Below are 21,269 nucleotides of genomic sequence, written 5' to 3' on the forward strand. Positions count from 1 at the left end.
TACATTCTTAAAATAAACTGTTTATTGTGTTTCCCAATCACAGATCGAACAAGTGTTGTCTGCAATTGCAAAACAACATCCAAAATATGACTTTAAGTGGTCAATTCCGACTTTTTTTCTTTCATTAACTCTTTTGCCTTAGAAAGAATGGAAACTTTTAAGTTATGAGTATTTTTCTTGTTCCAGGTTGTACTTCATGAAATAATCAAATAATAAAAATGTTATCAGTCAATAAGTACATCAGCGACCAAATGCCTTTTTCAAACCATTGCTGTTCGGAGATGGATTTGTTTCTCATTTTAATATAAGAACAATTCCATAGTGGAGTATTGTGTGTGATGAAGTTGTGTTTGTAAATTAGTTTCCAGTACAACAACACTTGCTGGTAGGGATGGGTACTGTTCACATTTCAACCGATTCGGAACAAATTCCAGTACCTCCAAATCAATACCAGTCCTCAACAGTACGACTTTTTGGTACTTTTGTGTGTGTTAATAATATTGATTGTTTGTGATAAATTTGTATTGCAAAATTTAAAAATAAGATTATTATTGATAACTGCAGTCCTTTCGTTACCCTTTGTTTTTTGTTTTTTTGTTTTCATATCATCATTTACATGTAGCTTTATTTACATTTGCAAGTCCAGTACGCTAGATGGCTGTAGTGTAAATTCATAATGTTTTTTGTTGCGCCCAAAAAAGTGTTAATACTGAATATATTGGATTTATTATGCACCAGCTGTCTGATTCTAACATTCATCTTAGTTATAGTTTTAATTAACTCATTTGGTGGGTGTTAACGTCATGAGAAATTGCTAATGCTAATCAGTAGCATGTCAATAGCAAAGCCAATGTATATTAGCATCAAGCTACCATGACTTCTATAGCGTTTTTTGAGTCCATTTCTTTGTTGGCATTGACAATTGCAACATTTATCTCAAGGTAGTTTGACTCAGACTGCTCTCAGTGCTGCTGGAGTGATCTCCAAATGCCAACCAGAGGTCAAATGAGTTCCAAGTTGGATATTCAACAGACATTCAACATCCAGCCAGGCTGACTGTTTGAAAACTCATGCCACGTCTGTCAGTCCCTGCTGACAAGTGCTTTACTTTAAGGGACCGTCAATAAAGTACTTGTCATTAGCTCACTAAGAACATTTCAATTGTCAGTAGCTTTAGTCATGTGACCTAGAACCTCAAACCTACTTTCATATTGTTTGTTCATCACTGCTGTAGTCGGCTCATGCCTTGAATTGTCCAGTTTTAAGTGATAAGCAGTAGAAAATGGATGGATGGATGTTTAGTGACAGAGTGGAAACTGTCAAACCTCAAGCCCGCCAAGTGCTTGAACCCAAGGCAGTTTTGGGAGAAAAGTTTACTGGTCAGATGAGACTTTGCCTCACCTCCAATCAGGAGTGAAAAGGCTGATCTTTGTACACAAGCAGCTTTTCCAACAAGACAACAATATTAAACACACATAAAAACTGTTTTCAAAGGGTTTCAGGCAGGTTTCTGGAATGTCCGTTCCGGAGACTGGACCTTAACCCTGCTAAACATTTGAGAACATTGCTTTGAACTGGCTCTGTGTCAAGAAAGCAACACATGTCAATCAAATCTACCAGTATTTCCAAGAACGGGGTCAAATATGCAAGTAAAATGTTGCCAGAAGCATCTTGCTTCATTTTTATTTATTTTTACGTGTTGTGAAGAAACCCTGAAGTGCTCTGTTATAAGAACATCAGACTTTCATTCTGACTTCCAGGATTCAAGTCCATAACATTTATGGACAGAATTTCGAGGCGCAGTCAAGGCGTTGAGGGGACCCGGTTTGGTGACTGCAGGATTATGTTTCTGTTTTTTGCAGATGATGTGGTCCTGATGGCTTCATCTGGCCAGGATCTTCAGCTCTCACTGGATCGGTTCGCAGCCTAATGTGAAGCGACTGGGATGAGAATCAGCACCTCCAAGTGTGAGTCCATGGTTCTTGCCCGGAAAAGGGTGGAGTGCCATCTGCGGGTTGGGGAGGAGACCCTGCCCCAAGTGGAGGAGTTCAAGTACCTCGGAGTCTTGTTTACGAGTGAGGGAAGAGTGGATGGTGAGATCGACAGGCGGATCGTAATGCGCACGCTGTATCGATGAAGAAGGAGCTGAGCCGAAAGGCAAAGCTCTAAATTTACCGGTCGATCTACGTTCCCATCCTCACCTATGGTCATGAGCTTTGGGTTGTGACCGAAAGGACAAGATCACGGGTACAAGCGGCCCAAATGAGTTTCCTCCACCTGGGTGGTGGGTCTCTCCCTTAGAGATAGGGTGAGAAGCTCTGTCATCCGAGGGGACCTCAAAGTAAAGCCACTGCTCCTCCACATGGAGAGGCGCCTGATGAGGTGGTTCGGGCATCTGGTCAGGATTTAGGGCACGTCCAACCGGTAGGAGGCCACGGGGAAGACCCAGGACACGTTGGGAAGACTATGTCTCCCGGCTGGCCTGGGAACGCCTTGGGTTCCCCCGGGAAGAGCTGGACAAAGTGACCGGGGAGAGGGAAGTCTGGGCTTCCCTGCTTAGGCTGCTGCGCCCGTGACCTGACCTCGGTTAAGTGGAAGAAGATGGATGGATTGATGGATGGATTAAGTAATGAACTTAAAAATTGTACTGATATGATCCAGTTTAAGAGGTTGTTCAGATTAATAGTGCTTATAAAGTACAAAGAAGAGGAATTATGAGAAAAACTTCAACATAATTGAAAATAAGATATTCTTCATCTCAGTACACTAATAATGACTGAATTAATGAATTACATATTACAAAACTGTTGTATTACTCATTCACGGATGTCATTTCACTATTTTACTACAAAAAAGGTCAGTAAATGAATGTATATATTTGTAAACGCTCTGAAGTGGGAAAGGGGTAGGATTAAATAAGCTTTGCTTCTTCCTACTCCTTTTCGGACATGATGTAATGTGAAATGGTATTAAAGTGTCTGATGTATTATGTTGTAAGTATGTTCATGTTCGGAATAAACACAAGAAAGAAATAAAAGAAAGAAAGTTTTGATCGATTGACTGAGTTTATAATACAATTTTACCAAGTGATAAAGTAACAGCACAAAGCACACATCAGTCATATTAAATGATGCATCAAGGACAATACTGTAATGACATCAAATAGATATTTTTAATTTCACCAGAGTACCTGGTTGGTTTCACATCTTGTTCAACCACTTACCAGAGGGAACAAGATACCTCTTTTTTCAAAAATCATCAAAAAAGTACAGGAAGGGTATGGTGCCATGACCCGGAGTCACACCAGGGTTACTACAGCCACAACACAGAGTACTAACCACTATACCAATCACAGCTGTAACAAACCATCCTGAATGATAATGTGTTTGCTTTCCCTGTTCATGTTCATAGACAGAATAGTCACATCTAGTTTGAATGCTAGTGACCAAGCCCCAACATGTTTTACTCTAACAAGAGGAAGGCGTGCTCAGGTAAGATTTGTTTTGTGTCACATTTTTCCTCATCCACTTTATTCTAAATGAATGTCCCGAGTATAACAACAGATACAACTTCCAGTTATCTATTCACAATAATAAAACATAAAAAAAATGCATGTTCCAGTTAGTAGATATTTATTTTAAATGCAAAAAAACACTCCCGAAGAAACAGCACTGAATTTTGTTTCAGTTCAATTAACAAAAAACAACGAGCTAGTCAGGAGTTGAACCTAGAATCTTCTGATCCGTAGTCAGACATGTTATCCATTGCACCACTAGCTCCGTGCCCTGTAATTTCGTACAGGTTGTATATTGTAAACATCTTAGGCAAAGGAACACACAGTTTACATGAGGCTTACTACCAAAACAGGGCTTTACTGACTGCTTATGTTGGACTTTAAAATCTAGTGACCTTCTATTTGTTGCAGCCTGGGCCTTCACCAGCTCTACCTGTTGCAGCTAACCTCCACTAAAAATTGAAACAAAATGCTTCTGGCAAAACTCTGGGGAGCATCCAAGTTAAATCCAGCTCAGAGTTGGCAACTTCGGGAGAGGAGCTTCTTTTTTGGTCAAAACCTTCTTTGTTGATGAGGATGTAAAACTGGCCTATCTGTCAAAAATGAGCTTTGTGTTCAAGCACTTGGGGAGCTTGAACTTTGACAGTTCCCAGCTTGTCACTGAACATGCTGACTAATTCACTTTCACCTGAGATTGCCAATATGGATGTTCTCTCAGATGTTGGACATATCAGCATATCAAGGTCCTGGGTAGCTCAGTCGGCAGAGCATCAGACTTTTAATCTGAGGGTCCAGGGTTCAAGTCCCTGTTCAAGTGGCTGATGCTGACCTCCATACAATTCTCAAAAAATGTCCCTTTACCCCCCTGCAGCAGTCCTTCGAATCTATATTTAATTTTAAACAGTTTTCAACAATGATTGTTTTTTTCTCTATTTCATTTGAAAAACTGAAATTCAAAAACATCCCTCACATCCACTTTAGTTCAGGTGGGAGAGCGTTAGTGTGATCATCTGAAGGTTTAACCACAATACCTTAAACACAAATTGTTAGACAGTGTATCTGTATGAAAAAGTTGTGGTTAATATTTTGCTGTAGGTGTGTTAGATGCACCTTCACCTCACACTGAGCTCAGCTTTATTACTCTCACTTTCAAGTTATACAGTCCAAGACAAACCCTTAAGGCAACAAATTTGTGTTTGAAACAGCCCGATGTAAGGCTCAGTTAAAGACCAAACATTGGCTTAAGGAACGATACACCGTTAAACCACGTAACGCTTGTCCAAATTAAAAAGAGAGGAAAGGTGTGTCACTACTGATACTAGGATTCCACCAGCAAGGTTGGCAGGTCAGGGAGACCATTTCAGTATTGTAAGAGCCACAGAAGGCTTTTTAGTAAGAAGATTTGATTTGGAAACTCACCGAGTTGTGCTGAAACCCGGGATTGAACCAGGGACCTTCAGATCTTCAGTTTGACGCTCTCCCAACTGAGCTATTTCAGCTATACAACATTTGCTTGGGTTTACACATTCAAATGTAACCAAGGTCTGCCCTATTGGTGACTTTTGAGGGGTGGAAGGAGGTCTTTCCAAGGGGTCTCAAAGTCTAGTATTGGTCAGCAGAACAGGTACTTGAATCCCGGAAGCTCAAAAAGAATGTCTTACACTCCATGACTGAGCATTTCAGGGTCTCTAAAAAATGTACCAAAATGCTTCTGAAGAATGTTTTACTACCGAGAATGTTATGATTGTTGCAAACATTTGGCAGATTTTTTAGAAATGTTCAAAAGTTCTTAGCTGGCTAATAATTAATTATTCAAGTGTAGATGAACCATGCTTGGAAGAAAGATAGTTTAAATGGTATAAGAACAGATACAACTACCAGTTATACATTCGCAATAATAAAGAGAAAACAAACACATGTTTCAGTTAGTAGATTTAAAAAAAAAGCAAAATAAACTCCCCCTAAAATTGTACAGAATACTGTTTCAGTTGAGTTAACAAACAACAGCAGGCTGGCCAGGAGTTGAACCTAGAATCTTCTAGTCCGTAGTGAGACACATAATCCATTGCATCACTATCCCTACAGAAAGAAACCTCTTACTGTAGGACAGGTTGTGTTTGGTAAATATCTTACGCCAAAACAACACACAGTTTACATCCTCAGGATGTAAGACATTATTTGGATTCTTATTTGAACCACATCACACAGAAATGTAATGTATGAATGAGTGAGAATGAGGGAGGGATGTTTTGGGTTGGTGCACTAATTGTAAGTGTATCTTGTGTTGTTTATCTTGATTTAATTATTTAAAAAAAAAGAGTAATCCTTCGAGCCGGATTTGAACCAGCGACCTAAGGATTTCAGCATGAGCAACTACAGTCCTCCGCTCTACCAACTGAGCTATCGAAGGTTAGCATCACCTCATACTAACTCTGATTTTTGAGTCACTTTAGTATCAAACAATCAAAGTTGACTTAGTTGACCTAAATCACAAGTGTCTCAAAGGGCTGCACAAGCCCCAACAACATCTTTGGCTCAGATCCCAAATCAGGGCAAGAAAAAACTCAACCCAATGGGATGACAATGAGAAACCTTGGAGGGGACCGCAGATGTAATTAAAAATATACCAAAATGAGGCCACATCATTGAAGAATGTTTTACTACCATAAATGTTAGGAATATTGCATACAATTAAACTTCATTTAACCTGCCTGAAACCCTTTGAAACCATCCTGTTTAAATACCCTGTTGTGTACCTTGTTCATTTCGCTGTCAATTGGACTTCAACAAAAGTAGCTGACTATTTGTATGGCGTCACATTAGTGCCAAAAATCCAAGCGCATAAAAACTGTTATCGCGTGCTGATTATCCACTTCGTGCGCGCGGTGCATTTTCGTTTTGGCACTTTGGGCGCGGGTATGCTTAGACGGCCCCTCCTTTCTGATTGGTCAGGCCAAAAAAGCTGAGCGTCAATCTGAAGTATAGCAGGGCGGGTCATGGTCAATATGTATCAAGATAATACAGCTCCTGTCGACAAACACATTCTAAATCATCCACATTTAGTGGAGTTGTGGAAAATGTCAATTGAATTTGATCTAAAAGTCTTTGAAGAAGGTCATGTCTCATCTGTTGAGAGAACATCACATAGTTAATGTGATTCATTTATTAATTTTCTTCCCTCTATCTACTTGAAGTTGACACCAGAGTCTACCCGAACCCACTTATCTATGCCTACTTCATATCAGGACCACATGATTAGCATTCTGTGGGTTCTTCCGAGGATGTCGTAGTCGTAGTGGTTTGTACAGTCCTTTGAGACATTTGTGATTTAGGGCTATATAAATAAACATTGATTGATATGGGCCTAATTATTCATGTTATGATTGCAATGACTATTTTAGTAGAATAATGAATGACAGGCTATCACTACAATTAATGAATATGGTTTTAATATTACTATAAAAAGTATTTACGTTTCTGCAAACAACTCAAATTATGGAAAATGAGATATCAGCCCAGATCAGTACAGATGGCAGAGTTTAAAATATGTATTTAAAAAACAACCAAAAAAGCTAGCTCCCTACATTAGGCAAATTAATGAATGATATGATATGAATAAACACTCCATGTTTCTTCATTTTACCTCGGACAGCTGGTCCCCATCATTTTATTGGTGTCAATGGTACATGTACTATTTAAATATACAATACTCTGACATTTATAACAAATCGAACTGTTTGGAAATGAGTTGAAGTGGAGAATCAGCGCGGGACAACAGTTTTTATGTGCTTGGATTTTTGGCACTAATGTGACGCCATACATGTACTATTTAAATAACCATAACTTTCTCAATTTTCAACTAATTTCGATTTGTTATAAATGTCTGAGTATTGTATGTATGTGTATAATTAAATAGTACATGTACCATTGACATCAATAAAATGATGGGGGCCAGCAGTCCGAGGTAAGATGGAGAAACATGGAGTGTTTATTCATATCTATGATGAAAGGTCCATGGCAGTTCCCTGGGATTAAAAAGAAAGGAAATCAGGTTTTCATGGCTGAACAAGTAAGTCTTTAATACTATTATTCTCAGATTGAATTTGCCTAATGTATGGAGCTAGCTTTTGTTGTTGTTTTTTTTAAATACATATTTTTAACTCTGCCATCTATACTGATCTGGGCTGATATCTCATTTTCCATAGTTTGAGTTGTTTGCAGAAACGTAAATACTTTTTATAGTAATATTAAAACCATATTACTTAGTTGTAGTGATAACCTGTCATTCATTATTCTACTAAAATAGTCATTGCAATCATAACATCAATAATTAGGCCCATATGCTAATCATGTGGTCCTGATAAGAAGTAGGCATAGATAAGTGGCTTCAGGTAGACTCGGGTGTAAACTTAAAGTAGACAGAGGAAAGAAAATTAATAGTCCCCCATTGTGGCATACATTCAATATTTACATATACAAATATTAAATGAATAACAATATTTTTTTTAAACAGACAAGTGAGGAAAGAAAACACATTTGAAAATATAATTTCCATCATTGACTGACATGTGTGGACTGCTTGTATGAAAAGAGAGATATTGATCTTGACTCTTCATTAACTATGTGATGTTCTCTCAACAGATGAGACATTACCTTCTTTAAAGACTTTTAGATCAAATTCAATTGGCATTTTCCACAACTCCACTAATTTGGACTTTTCTAATGTGTTTGTCGACAGGAGCTGTATCATCTTGATACATATTGACCATGACCCGCCCTGCTATACGTCTGATTGGCCTGCAGCTATTTTCGCCTGACCAATCAGAAAGGAGGGGCGGTCTAAACATAATCGCCCCCAAAGTGCCAAAACCAAGACGGCGCACAAAGACACCGGGCGCAAGCAAAAAGACGCCACGCGCGCGCACAAAGGCACCAGACGCGCGCAAATGGGTGTCGCGCGCGTGTACGAAGTGGAGAATCAGCGCGCGATAACAGTTTTTATGCGCTTGGATTTTTGGCACTAATGTGACGCCATAGATTTGTCTCAACTGACCATTAAACTTGTGTCCCCAAGGCATTTGGCTCCAACTTCGGGAGAGTAGCTTCTTTTTTGGTCAAAACCTTCTTTACTTGATGAGGATGTAAAAGTGTCTTAATTGTCATTAATGAGGTTTGTGTTCAAGCAATTGGTGAGTTGAGCTTTGACAGTTCCCAGCTTGTCACTGAACATCCTAACTAATTCATGTCCACCTGAGGTTGCCAATATGGCTGTTCTCTTAGATGTTGGGCAAATCAGGTTTGAAGAGGGACTGGGTAGCTCAGACAGCAGAGCATCACACTTTTAATCTGAGGGTCCAGGGTTCAAGTCCTTGTTCCAGCAACTGATGCTAGCCTCTTTACATTTCTGCAAAAACTTCACTTAGCAGTCCTGTAACCTGTATTTAGTGTGAGTAGTTTTCAAAAGCAGCCAACAAGAGGCCTTACAACCACTTTAGCTCAGGTGGCAGAGCATTAAACTGATCATCTGAAGGTTAAGACGCAAAGTGTTAAAGTGAAGTTGTTAGACAGTGTATGAAAGTTGTGCTTCATCTCTTGCTGTAAGTGTGTTGGATGCACCCTCACGTCACACTGAGCCCCGCTTTACTACTCTCACTTTCAACTCATACATGTTTGTTTACTTTGGACTGTAAGTGTGTTGGATGCACCCTCACGTCACACTGAGCCCCGCTTTACTACTCTCACTTTCAACTCATACATGTTTGTTTACTTTGGACTGTAAGTGCGTTGGATGCACCCTCACGTCACACTGAGCCCCGCTTTACTACTCTCACTTTCAACTCATACATGTTTGTTTACTTTGGACTGTAAGTGTGTTGGATGCACCCTCACGTCACACTGAGCCCAGCTTTACTACTCTCACTTTCAACTCATACATGTTTGTTTACTTTGGACTGTAAGTGTGTTGGATGCACCCTCACGTCACACTGAGCCCCGCTTTACTACTCTCACTTTCAACTCATACATGTTTGTTTACTTTGGACTGTAAGTGTGTTGGATGCACCCTCACGTCACACTGAGCCCCGCTTTACTACTCTCACTTTCAACTCATACATGTTTGTTTACTTTGGACTGTAAGTGTGTTGGATGCACCCTCACGTCACACTGAGCCCCGCTTTACTACTCTCACTTTCAACTCATACATGTTTGTTTACTTTGGACTGTAAGTGTGTTGGATGCACCCTCACGTCACACTGAGCCCAGCTTTTACTACTCTCACTTTCAACTCATACATGTTTGTTTACTTTGGACTGTAAGTGTGTTGGATGCACCCTCACGTCACACTGAGCCCAGCTTTACTACTCTCACTTTCAACTCATACATGTTTGTTTACTTTGGACTGTAAGTGTGTTGGATGCACCCTCACGTCACACTGAGCCCCGCTTTACTACTCTCACTTTCAACTCATACATGTTTGTTTACTTTGGACTGTAAGTGTGTTGGATGCACCCTCACGTCACACTGAGCCCCGCTTTACTACTCTCACTTTCAACTCATACATGTTGTTTACTTTGGACTGTAAGTGTGTTGGATGCACCCTCACGTCACACTGAGCCCCGCTTTACTACTCTCACTTTCAGCTCATACATGTTTGTTTACTTTGGACTGTAAGTGTGTTGGATGCACCCTCACGTCACACTGAGCCCCCGCTTTACTACTCTCACTTTCAACTCATACATGTTTGTTTACTTTGGACTGTAAGTGTGTTGGATGCACCCTCACGTCACACTGAGCCCCGCTTTACTACTCTCACTTTCAGCTCATACATGTTTGTTTACTTTGGACTGTAAGTGTGTTGGATGCACCCTCACGTCACACTGAGCCCCGCTTTACTACTCTCACTTTCAACTCATACATGTTTGTTTACTTTGGACTGTAAGTGTGTTGGATGCACCCTCACGTCACACTGAGCCCCGCTTTACTACTCTCACTTTCAACTCATACATGTTTGTTTACTTTGGACTGTAAGTGTGTTGGATGCACCCTCACGTCACACTGAGCCCCGCTTTACTACTCTCACTTTCAACTCATACATGTTTGTTTACTTTGGACTGTAAGTGTGTTGGATGCACCCTCACGTCACACTGAGCCCCGCTTTGCTACTCTCACTTTCAACTCATACATGTTTGTTTACTTTGGACTGTAAGTGTGTTGGATGCACCCTCACGTCACACTGAGCCCAGCTTTACTACTCTCACTTTCAACTCATACATGTTTGTTTACTTTGGACTGTAAGTGTGTTGGATGCACCCTCACGTCACACTGAGCCCCGCTTTACTACTCTCACTTTCAGCTCATACATGTTTGTTTACTTTGGACTGTAAGTGTGTTGGATGCACCCTCACGTCACACTGAGCCCCGCTTTACTACTCTCACTTTCAGCTCATACATGTTTGTTTACTTTGGACTGTAAGTGTGTTGATGCACCCTCACGTCACACTGAGCCCCGCTTTACTACTCTCACTTTCAACTCATACATGTTTGTTTACTTTGGACTGTAAGTGTGTTGGATGCACCCTCACGTCCACACTGAGCCCAGCTTTACTACTCTCACTTTCAACTCATACATGTTTGTTTACTTTGGACTGTAAGTGTGTTGGATGCACCCTCACGTCACACTGAGCCCCGCTTTACTACTCTCACTTTCAACTCATACATGTTTTGTTTACTTTGGACTGTAAGTGTGTTGGATGCACCCTCACGTCACACTGAGCCCCGCTTTACTACTCTCACTTTCAACTCATACATGTTTGTTTACTTTGGACTGTAAGTGTGTTGGATGCACCCTCACGTCACACTGAGCCCCGCTTTACTACTCTCACTTTCAACTCATACATGTTTGTTTACTTTGGACTGTAAGTGTGTTGGATGCACCCTCACGTCACACTGAGCCCCGCTTTACTACTCTCACTTTCAACTCATACATGTTTGTTTACTTTGGACTGTAAGTGTGTTGGATGCACCCTCACGTCACACTGAGCCCCGCTTTACTACTCTCACTTTCAACTCATACATGTTTGTTTACTTTGGACTGTAAGTGTGTTGGATGCACCCTCATGTCACACTGAGCCCCGCTTTACTACTCTCACTTTCAACTCATACATGTTTGTTTACTTTGGACTGTAAGTGTGTTGGATGCACCCTCACGTCACACTGAGCCCCGCTTTACTACTCTCACTTTCAACTCATACATGTTTGTTTACTTTGGACTGTAAGTGTGTTGGATGCACCCTCACGTCACACTGAGCCCCGCTTTACTACTCTCACTTTCAACTCATACATGTTTGTTTACTTTGGACTGTAAGTGTGTTGGATGCACCCTCACGTCACACTGAGCCCCGCTTTACTACTCTCACTTTCAACTCATACATGTTTGTTTACTTTGGACTGTAAGTGTGTTGGATGCACCCTCACGTCACACTGAGCCCAGCTTTACTACTCTCACTTTCAACTCATACATGTTTGTTTACTTTGGACTGTAAGTGTGTTGGATGCACCCTCACGTCACACTGAGCCCCGCTTTACTACTCTCACTTTCAACTCATACATGTTTGTTTACTTTGGACTGTAAGTGTGTTGGATGCACCCTCACGTCACACTGAGCCCCGCTTTACTACTCTCACTTTCAACTCATACATGTTTGTTTACTTTGGACTGTAAGTGTGTTGGATGCACCCTCACGTCACACTGAGCCCAGCTTTACTACTCTCACTTTCAACTCATACATGTTTGTTTACTTTGGACTGTAAGTGTGTTGGATGCACCCTCACGTCACACTGAGCCCCGCTTTACTACTCTCACTTTCAGCTCATACATGTTTGTTTACTTTGGACTGTAAGTGTGTTGGATGCACCCTCACGTCACACTGAGCCCCGCTTTACTACTCTCACTTTCATCTCATACATGTTTGTTTACTTTGGACTGTAAGTGTGTTGGATGCACCCTCACGTCACACTGAGCCCCGCTTTACTACTCTCACTTTCAACTCATACATGTTTGTTTACTTTGGACTGTAAGTGTGTTGGATGCACCCTCACGTCACACTGAGCCCAGCTTTACTACTCTCACTTTCAACTCATACATGTTTGTTTACTTTGGACTGTAAGTGTGTTGGATGCACCCTCACGTCACACTGAGCCCCCGCTTTACTACTCTCACTTTCAACTCATACATGTTTGTTTACTTTGGACTGTAAGTGTGTTGGATGCACCCTCACGTCACACTGAGCCCAGCTTTACTACTCTCACTTTCAACTCATACATGTTTGTTTACTTTGGACTGTAAGTGTGTTGGATGCACCCTCACGTCACACTGAGCCCCGCTTTACTACTCTCACTTTCAACTCATACATGTTTGTTTACTTTGGACTGTAAGTGTGTTGGATGCACCCTCACGTCACACTGAGCCCCGCTTTACTACTCTCACTTTCAACTCATACATGTTTGTTTACTTTGGACTGTAAGTGTGTTGGATGCACCCTCACGTCACACTGAGCCCCGCTTTACTACTCTCACTTTCAACTCATACATGTTTGTTTACTTTGGACTGTAAGTGTGTTGGATGCACCCTCACGTCACACTGAGCCCCGCTTTACTACTCTCACTTTCAACTCATACATGTTTGTTTACTTTGGACTGTAAGTGTGTTGGATGCACCCTCACGTCACACTGAGCCCCGCTTTACTACTCTCACTTTCAACTCATACATGTTTGTTTACTTTGGACTGTAAGTGTGTTGGATGCACCCTCACGTCACACTGAGCCCCGCTTTACTACTCTCACTTTCAACTCATACATGTTTGTTTACTTTGGACTGTAAGTGTGTTGGATGCACCCTCACGTCACACTGAGCCCCGCTTTACTACTCTCACTTTCAGCTCATACATGTTTGTTTACTTTGGACTGTAAGTGTGTTGGATGCACCCTCACGTCACACTGAGCCCCGCTTTACTACTCTCACTTTCAACTCATACATGTTTGTTTACTTTGGACTGTAAGTGTGTTGGATGCACCCTCACGTCACACTGAGCCCCGCTTTACTACTCTCACTTCAACTCATACATGTTTGTTTACTTTGGACTGTAAGTGTGTTGGATGCACCCTCACGTCACACTGAGCCCCGCTTTACTACTCTCACTTTCAACTCATACATGTTTGTTTACTTTGGACTGTAAGTGTGTTGGATGCACCCTCACGTCACACTGAGCCCCGCTTTGCTACTCTCACTTTCAACTCATACATGTTTGTTTACTTTGGACTGTAAGTGTGTTGGATGCACCCTCACGTCACACTGAGCCCCGCTTTACTACTCTCACTTTCAGCTCATACATGTTTGTTTACTTTGGACTGTAAGTGTGTTGGATGCACCTCTCACGTCACACTGAGCCCCGCTTTACTACTCTCACTTTCAGCTCATACATGTTTGTTTACTTTGGACTGTAAGTGTGTTGGATGCAACCCTCACGTCACACTGAGCCCCGCTTTACTACTCTCACTTTCAACTCATACATGTTTGTTTACTTTGGACTGTAAGTGTGTTGGATGCACCCTCACGTCACACTGAGCCCCGCTTTACTACTCTCACTTTCAACTCATACATGTTTGTTTACTTTGGACTGTAAGTGTGTTGGATGCAACCTCACGTCACACTGAGCCCCGCTTTACTACTCTCACTTTCAACTCATACATGTTTGTTTACTTTGGACTGTAAGTGTGTTGGATGCACCCTCACGTCACACTGAGCCCCCGCTTTACTACTCTCACTTTCAACTCATACATGTTTGTTTACTTTGGACTGTAAGTGTGTTGGATGCACCCTCACGTCACACTGAGCCCAAGCTTTACTACTCTCACTTTCAACTCATACATGTTTGTTTACTTTGGACTGTAAGTGTGTTGGATGCACCCTCACGTCACACCGAGCCCCGCTTTACTACTCTCACTTTCAACTCATACATGTTTGTTTACTTTGGACTGTAAGTGTGTTGGATGCACCCTCATGTCACACTGAGCCCCGCTTTACTACTCTCACTTTCAACTCATACATGTTTGTTTACTTTGGACTGTAAGTGTGTTGGATGCACCCTCATGTCACACTGAGCCCCGCTTTACTACTCTCACTTTCAAACTCATAACATGTTTGTTTACTTTGGACTGTAAGTGTGTTGGATGCACCCTCACGTCACACTGAGCCCCGCTTTACTACTCTCACTTTCAACTCATACATGTTTGTTTACTTTGGACTGTAAGTGTGTTGGATGCACCCTCACGTCACACTGAGCCCCGCTTTACTACTCTCACTTTCAACTCATACATGTTTGTTTACTTTGGACTGTAAGTGTGTTGGATGCACCCTCACGTCACACTGAGCCCCGCTTTACTACTCTCACTTTCAACTCATACATGTTTGTTTACTTTGGACTGTAAGTGTGTTGGATGCACCCTCACGTCACACTGAGCCCCCGCTTTACTACTCTCACTTTCAACTCATACATGTTTGTTTACTTTGGACTGTAAGTGTGTTGGATGCACCCTCACGTCACACTGAGCCCCCGCTTTACTACTCTCACTTTCAACTCATACATGTTTGTTTACTTTGGACTGTAAGTGTGTTGGATGCACCCTCACGTCACACTGAGCCCCGCTTTACTACTCTCACTTTCAACTCATACATGTTTGTTTACTTTGGACTGTAAGTGTGTTGGATGCACCCTCACGTCACACTGAGCCCAGCTTTACTACTCTCACTTTCAACTCATACATGTTTGTTTACTTTGGACTGTAAGTGTGTTGGATGCACCCTCACGTCACACTGAGCCCAGCTTTACTACTCTCACTTTCAACTCGTACATGTTTGTTTACTTTGGACTGTAAGTGTGTTGGATGCACCCTCACGTCACACTGAGCCCCGCTTTACTACTCTCACTTTCAACTCATACATGTTTGTTTACTTTGGACTGTAAGTGTGTTGGATGCACCCTCACGTCACACTGAGCCCCGCTTTACTACTCTCACTTTCAGCTCATACATGTTTGTTTACTTTGGACTGTAAGTGTGTTGGATGCACCCTCACGTCACACTGAGCCCCGCTTTACTACTCTCACTTTCAACTCATACATGTTTGTTTACTTTGGACTGTAAGTGTGTTGGATGCAACCTCACGTCACACTGAGCCCCGCTTTACTACTCTCACTTTCAACTCATACATGTTTGTTTACTTTGGACTGTAAGTGTGTTGGATGCACCCTCACGTCACACTGAGCCCCGCTTTACTACTCTCACTTTCAACTCATACATGTTTGTTTACTTTGGACTGTAAGTGTGTTGGATGCACCCTCACGTCAGACTGAGCCCCGCTTTACTACTCTCACTTTCAACTCATACATGTTTGTTTACTTTGGACTGTAAGTGTGTTGGATGCACCCTCACGTCACACTGAGCCCCGCTTTACTACTCTCACTTTCAACTCATACATGTTTGTTTACTTTGGACTGTAAGTGTGTTGGATGCACCCTCACGTCACACTGAGCCCCCGCTTTACTACTCTCACTTTCAGCTCATACATGTTTGTTTACTTTGGACTGTAAGTGTGTTGGATGCACCCTCACGTCACACTGAGCCCCGCTTTACTACTCTCACTTTCAACTCATACATGTTTGTTTACTTTGGACTGTAAGTGCGTTGGATGCACCCTCACGTCACACTGAGCCCCGCTTTACTACTCTCACTTTCAACTCATACATGTTTGTTTACTTTGGACTGTAAGTGCGTTGGATGCACCCTCACGTCACACTGAGCCCCGCTTTACTACTCGTCACTTTCAACTCATACATGTTTGTTTACTTTGGACTGTAAGTGTGTTGGATGCACCCTCACGTCACACTGAGCCCCGCTTTACTACTCTCACTTTCAACTCATACATGTTTGTTTACTTTGGACTGTAAGTGTGTTGGATGCACCCTCACGTCACACCGAGCCCCGCTTTACTACTCTCACTTTCAACTCATACATGTTTGTTTACTTTGGACTGTAAGTGTGTTGGATGCACCCTCATGTCACACTGAGCCCCGCTTTACTACTCTCACTTTCAACTCATACATGTTTGTTTACTTTGGACTGTAAGTGTGTTGGATGCACCCTCACGTCACACTGAGCCCCGCTTTACTACTCTCACTTTCAACTCATACATGTTTGTTTACTTTGGACTGTAAGTGTGTTGGATGCACCCCTCACGTCACACTGAGCCCCGCTTTACTACTCTCACTTTCAACTCATACATGTTTGTTTACTTTGGACTGTAAGTGTGTTGGATGCACCCTCACGTCACACTGAGCCCAGCTTTACTACTCTCACTTTCAACTCATACATGTTTGTTTACTTTGGACTGTAAGTGTGTTGGATGCACCCTCACGTCACACTGAGCCCAGCTTTACTACTCTCACTTTCAGCTCATACATGTTTGTTTACTTTGGACTGTAAGTGTGTTGGATGCACCCTCACGTCACACTGAGCCCCGCTTTACTACTCTCACTTTCAACTCATACATGTTTGTTTACTTTGGACTGTAAGTGTGTTGGATGCACCCTCACGTCACACTGAGCCCCGCTTTACTACTCTCACTTTCAACTCATACATGTTTGTTTACTTTGGACTGTAAGTGCGTTGGATGCACCCTCACGTCACACTGAGCCCCGCTTTACTACTCTCACTTTCAACTCATACATGTTTGTTTACTTTGGACTGTAAGTGTGTTGGATGCACCCTCACGTCACACTGAGCCCCGCTTTACTACTCTCACTTTCAACTCATACATGTTTGTTTACTTTGGACTGTAAGTGTGTTGGATGCACCCTCACGTCACACTGAGCCCCGCTTTACTACTCTCACTTTCAACTCATACATGTTTGTTTACTTTGGACTGTAAGTGTGTTGGATGCACCCTCACGTCACACTGAGCCCCGCTTTACTACTCTCACTTTCAACTCATACATGTTTGTTTACTTTGGACTGTAAGTGTGTTGGATGCACCCTCACGTCACACTGAGCCCCGCTTTACTACTCTCACTTTCAACTCATACATGTTTGTTTACTTTGGACTGTAAGTGCGTTGGATGCACCCTCACGTCACACTGAGCCCCGCTTTACTACTCTCACTTTCAACTCATACATGTTTGTTTACTTTGGACTGTAAGTGTGTTGGATGCACCCTCACGTCACACTGAGCCCCGCTTTACTACTCTCACTTTCAACTCATACATGTTTGTTTACTTTGGACTGTAAGTGTGTTGGATGCACCCTCACGTCACACTGAGCCCCGCTTTACTACTCTCACTTTCAACTCATACATGTTTGTTTACTTTGGACTGTAAGTGTGTTGGATGCACCCTCACGTCACACTGAGCCCCGCTTTACTACTCTCACTTTCAACTCATACATGTTTGTTTACTTTGGACTGTAAGTGTGTTGGATGCACCCTCACGTCACACTGAGCCCAGCTTTACTACTCTCACTTTCAACTCATACATGTTTGTTTACTTTGGACTGTAAGTGTGTTGGATGCACCCTCACGTCACACTGAGCCCCGCTTTACTACTCTCACTTTCAACTCATACATGTTTGTTTACTTTGGACTGTAAGTGTGTTGGATGCACCCTCACGTCACACTGAGCCCCGCTTTACTACTCTCACTTTCAACTCATACATGTTTGTTTACTTTGGACTGTAAGTGTGTTGGATGCACCCTCACGTCACACTGAGCCCCGCTTTACTACTCTCACTTTCAACTCATACATGTTTGTTTACTTTGGACTGTAAGTGCGTTGGATGCACCCTCACGTCACACTGAGCCCCGCTTTACTACTCTCACTTTCAACTCATACATGTTTGTTTACTTTGGACTGTAAGTGTGTTGGATGCACCCTCACGTCACACCGAGCCCCGCTTTACTACTCTCACTTTCAACTCATACATGTTTGTTTACTTTGGACTGTAAGTGCGTTGGATGCACCCTCACGTCACACTGAGCCCCGCTTTACTACTCTCACTTTCAACTCATACATGTTTGTTTACTTTGGACTGTAAGTGTGTTGGATGCACCCTCACGTCACACCGAGCCCCGCTTTACTACTCTCACTTTCAACTCATACATGTTTGTTTACTTTGGACTGTAAGTGTGTTGGATGCACCCTCATGTCACACTGAGCCCCGCTTTACTACTCTCACTTTCAACTCATACATGTTTGTTTACTTTGGACTGTAAGTGTGTTGGATGCACCCTCATGTCACACTGAGCCCCGCTTTACTACTCTCACTTTCAACTCATACATGTTTGTTTACTTTGGACTGTAAGTGTGTTGGATGCACCCTCACGTCACACTGAGCCCCGCTTTACTACTCTCACTTTCAACTCATACATGTTTGTTTACTTTGGACTGTAAGTGTGTTGGATGCACCCTCACGTCACACTGAGCCCCGCTTTACTACTCTCACTTTCAACTCATACATGTTTGTTTACTTTGGACTGTAAGTGTGTTGGATGCACCCTCACGTCACACTGAGCCCCGCTCTTACTACTCTCACTTTCAACTCATACATGTTTGTTTACTTTGGACTGTAAGTGTGTTGGATGCACCCTCACGTCACACTGAGCCCCGCTTTACTACTCTCACTTTCAACTCATACATGTTTGTTTACTTTGGACTGTAAGTGTGTTGGATGCACCCTCACGTCACACTGAGCCCCGCTTTACTACTCTCACTTTCAACTCATACATGTTTGTTTACTTTGGACTGTAAGTGTGTTGGATGCACCCTCACGTCACACTGAGCCCAGCTTTACTACTCTCACTTTCAACTCGTACATGTTTGTTTACTTTGGACTGTAAGTGTGTTGGATGCACCCTCACGTCACACTGAGCCCCGCTTTACTACTCTCACTTTCAACTCATACATGTTTGTTTACTTTGGACTGTAAGTGTGTTGGATGCAACCTCACGTCACACTGAGCCCCGCTTTACTACTCTCACTTTCAACTCATACATGTTTGTTTACTTTGGACTGTAAGTGTGTTGGATGCACCCTCACGTCACACTGAGCCCCGCTTTACTACTCTCACTTTCAACTCATACATGTTTGTTTACTTTGGACTGTAAGTGTGTTGGATGCACCCTCACGTCAGACTGAGCCCCGCTTTACTACTCTCACTTTCAACTCATACATGTTTGTTTACTTTGGACTGTAAGTGTGTTGGATGCACCCTCACGTCACACTGAGCCCCGCTTTACTACTCTCACTTTCAACTCATACATGTTTGTTTACTTTGGACTGTAAGTGTGTTGGATGCACCCTCACGTCACACTGAGCCCCGCTTTACTACTCTCACTTTCAACTCATACATGTTTGTTTACTTTGGACTGTAAGTGTGTTGGATGCACCCTCACGTCACACTGAGCCCCGCTTTACTACTCTCACTTTCAGCTCATACATGTTTGTTTACTTTGGACTGTAAGTGTGTTGGATGCACCCTCACGTCACACTGAGCCCCGCTTTACTACTCTCACTTTCAGCTCATACATGTTTGTTTACTTTGGACTGTAAGTGTGTTGGATGCACCCTCACGTCACACTGAGCCCCGCTTTACTACTCTCACTTTCAACTCATACATGTTTGTTTACTTGGACTGTAAGTGCGTTGGATGCACCCTCACGTCACACTGAGCCCCGCTTTACTACTCTCACTTTCAACTCATACATGTTTGTTTACTTTGGACTGTAAGTGCGTTGGATGCACCCTCACGTCACACTGAGCCCCGCTTTACTACTCTCACTTTCAACTCATACATGTTTGTTTACTTTGGACTGTAAGTGTGTTGGATGCACCCTCACGTCACACTGAGCCCCGCTTTACTACTCTCACTTTCAACTCATACATGTTTGTTTACTTTGGACTGTAAGTGTGTTGGATGCACCCTCACGTCACACCGAGCCCCGCTTTACTACTCTCACTTTCAACTCATACATGTTTGTTTACTTTGGACTGTAAGTGTGATGGATGCACCCTCACGTCACACCGAGCCCCGCTTTTACTACTCTCACTTTCAACTCATACATGTTTGTTTACTTTGGACTGTAAGTGTGTTGGATGCAACCTCACGTCACACTGAGCCCCGCTTTACTACTCTCACTTTCAACTCATACATGTTTGTTTACTTTGGACTGTAAGTGTGTTGGATGCACCTCACGTCAGACTGAGCCCCGCTTTACTACTCTCACTTTCAACTCATACATGTTTGTTTACTTTGGACTGTAAGTGTGTTGGATGCACCCTCACGTCACACTGAGCCCCGCTTTACTACTCTCACTTTCAACTCATACATGTTTGTTTACTTTGGACTGTAAGTGTGTTGGATGCACCCTCACGTCACACTGAGCCCCGCTTTACTACTCTCACTTTCAACTCATACATGTTTGTTTACTTTGGACTGTAAGTGTGTTGGATGCACCCTCACGTCACACTGAGCCCCGCTTTACTACTCTCACTTTCAACTCATACATGTTTGTTTACTTTGGACTGTAAGTGTGTTGGATGCACCCTCACGTCACACTGAGCCCCGCTTTACTACTCTCACTTTCAGCTCATACATGTTTGTTTACTTTGGACTGTAAGTGTGTTGGATGCACCCTCACGTCACACTGAGCCCCG

The 21,269-nt window shown here is 42.6% G+C and overlaps 3 non-coding genes across 3 annotated transcripts; 1 reads left to right on the top strand and 2 right to left on the bottom strand.

Moving 5' to 3' along the window:
- Nucleotides 1–4,258: 4,258 nt before the first annotated feature.
- Nucleotides 4,259–4,331, top strand: trnak-uuu (transfer RNA lysine (anticodon UUU)). The gene has a single exon. It is a non-coding gene; the product is annotated as a tRNA-Lys (tRNA).
- A 609-nt stretch (nucleotides 4,332–4,940) lies between these two features.
- On the bottom strand, nucleotides 4,941–5,013 carry trnaf-gaa (transfer RNA phenylalanine (anticodon GAA)). The gene has a single exon. It is a non-coding gene; the product is annotated as a tRNA-Phe (tRNA).
- An 824-nt stretch (nucleotides 5,014–5,837) lies between these two features.
- Nucleotides 5,838–5,924, bottom strand: trnay-gua (transfer RNA tyrosine (anticodon GUA)). Its single transcript is given in 2 exon segments — nucleotides 5,838–5,873; nucleotides 5,888–5,924. It is a non-coding gene; the product is annotated as a tRNA-Tyr (tRNA).
- Between the last annotated feature and the right edge of the window lie 15,345 nt (nucleotides 5,925–21,269).

This window comes from Nerophis ophidion, unplaced genomic scaffold (assembly GCF_033978795.1).
Source record: "Nerophis ophidion isolate RoL-2023_Sa unplaced genomic scaffold, RoL_Noph_v1.0 HiC_scaffold_36, whole genome shotgun sequence".
NCBI classification, from domain to species: Eukaryota; Metazoa; Chordata; class Actinopteri; order Syngnathiformes; family Syngnathidae; genus Nerophis; species Nerophis ophidion.